Here is a 2567-nt window from a genome sequence, read left to right on the forward strand (position 1 = left end):
ATTTTCTGAGTAGGTGGGATCAGCCCCCAGGGGCCCCTCCAACCCAGCCAGAACGTACTCACCTTCCCTCCCCAGGACCCCTCTATATCCAGGCACCTGGTACCTACCTGAGGATGGGGAACTCGCAATATACAAGCTCATATTATTAAAAACACCACTAAATCTATAGGGATACTAAGAATACTCACTGATTACTAGGGATATCCATACCCTACACCACACTTATTTACATCAGTTGGTCTCGCGGCCACTCAGACCCAGACCGGTCTACCCTAGGGCAGATATTGCGCACAATCCGGTGCGACTACACATGGGCCTGCAGAACCCAATGCTCCCTTTTCCAAACTGTTCGCAATCCTGCGAAACTAAGCGTCAGTATCCTCCCTGGCGTTCTCACTTATTCAAGCCACAATCCAGTGGGTATACACACTGGTTCGACCCCCCAGTGCTCTCACTAACGCCGCATATCAACGACGACCACATTCCTATGAACACCTATACACATATATATATATTGGGAAGTCTCTTCACTAAGGGTCTGCTACTACAATAATATTAATATCTCAGTTGTCTACTCGGGATGAAACTACAATAATAACTTTGAATATAGTTCCAGATTATAGTGTACTCCCTGCTCTTGGCATCAAAGGTCCACTCACTCCCTATTTATGTGATCACCACTTACCTGATTGGGATTACTCATCCATTCACGTGCCTAGCAAACACCTAGGAGCTATATTTACCTTCAGTGAACAAGAATAGGGGTTACACACCAGTTTGTTATAAACTGGGGGTTGTTTTATTACAGCAATATAAACATTTATACAAATCTAACAAAGACTATAGGTAGAACACACCGCTTGAAAGAGAAAAGATTAAACATAACAGGAACACTCCGCTGAAAGGGAAAAGATTAGACATAAAGTGTAAGTGTAGCTAATGTGATGAAAACAATATCACCTGATTAGTGTGAAGTCTTGTTCTAGCTGTCATCTGGGTTCCTCTCTCGTCTGTGCCTTGGCTCATCTCAGACTCTCTCTCTCTCCTGCACTCTTGGGTACACCTCTGCGCTGATCACTCTGTCTCTGGACTCCTCTCCCCCACACGAACTGTCTCTCCACCTTCCGTCTTCAATCTTAATGGTTCCTGCCGCTCTGATCACCGTTCATTCCACTAGCTTATTCACTCTGTCTCTGCGCCAATGTCCAATTAACTCCATCTGCTTCCATAGGTTAGTCCACGAGCTCTCCTCTATCTCTTTTAAAAGGCATTACTTCAGACTCCAGCTATTCACACCTCCTCCTGATAAGCAACTGCTTCTGACTGCTTCCTTCAGTTCCAGCTCACTATTCAACCCAGCTCTTCTCCAGATTGAACCCTCTCTCTCTCTCTGCCAACTCCACTCCACTGCTCGACTCTCTGCTGGACTCTCTGGCTGACTCTCTCCTCGACTCCCTCTCTCCTCGACTGACTGACTCCGCCTCTGCACTTCACTGATATAGAATGCTGTTTCCTCATGGAAAGTTCCAGCCATCAGCCCGCCGCCTACCAGGTCTCTGCATCACCTCGCATCAAGGACACACACCCAGCCGGCCGGCCTTTTGTTGTGTCTTCTACACAGAGAATAATACAGCCTACCGATAAGGGCTGGCCCAGACCGGTTCTCTCCAAGTGAAAAACAGCCTTAACTATAAACATTGCCTTTGCCCTGAAAAATCTCCCAGTTTCATCAAGATGGAGTCCCTCTAGCTCTAAGCCTGTAGGCCTGAAAGGGGTGAAATGCTCCTTAGCTCTGTCAAAACACCTACATAAACCATACCAATATGTCTAATATGTCAAAGCCAATAGGCAATAGACAGGTTAAAGTCAAGAATAAAGGCATATTAAGCAGCTATCCTCTTCTAGATCTGGAAAAAAGGGCTTAAAAGGGCCAACACAGGCTAAGAATACCTATACTAGATGCGAGCAAGATTAATGATCTATATCACTGCTAAATAAAGCCAAAAACTCTGCCATTACACGCGTGCAATGCACTGCTGATGACGTCACATATTACATCACTCATGACATGGTCAGTGACATCACTCATGACATCACTGATGACACCATCCAGTGAATATGTGTCTTTCTGAAAAATAAATATTAGTGAGTAATGTTTAAATATTTAAATATATATATTAGTGTTTCACTTTGTGTATAAGTGGCTACATGTGTTGGTAAGTAGCTACATGCGTATGTATATGGGTTATTAGATGTTTCTCTTAGTATCAGTATGAGTGTCTATATGGTTTGGTGGGGGTATTACTTAGCACACAGATGCATGAGTGACTGACTCTCTGTTTGTATGTGTTTTGAAGACAGCATATGTGCAGGACTGTATGGGTGGATGAGTGTGTATATGTGTTTGTTAGTGAGTGAATGACTGTCTCACTAGTGTCTTTATCAGTAACGACATATGTTTTAATCTAGTATATGTGAATATTGATGTATATAAGTGAGTATATGTGAGAGTAAGAGATTGAAAGAGTTCCTGTTTAAATAAGTATGTGTTTCTATAAGTGATTGTT

Source organism: Lissotriton vulgaris, unplaced genomic scaffold (genome assembly GCF_964263255.1).
Source record: "Lissotriton vulgaris unplaced genomic scaffold, aLisVul1.2 SCAFFOLD_2204, whole genome shotgun sequence".
Taxonomy (NCBI): domain Eukaryota; kingdom Metazoa; phylum Chordata; class Amphibia; order Caudata; family Salamandridae; genus Lissotriton; species Lissotriton vulgaris.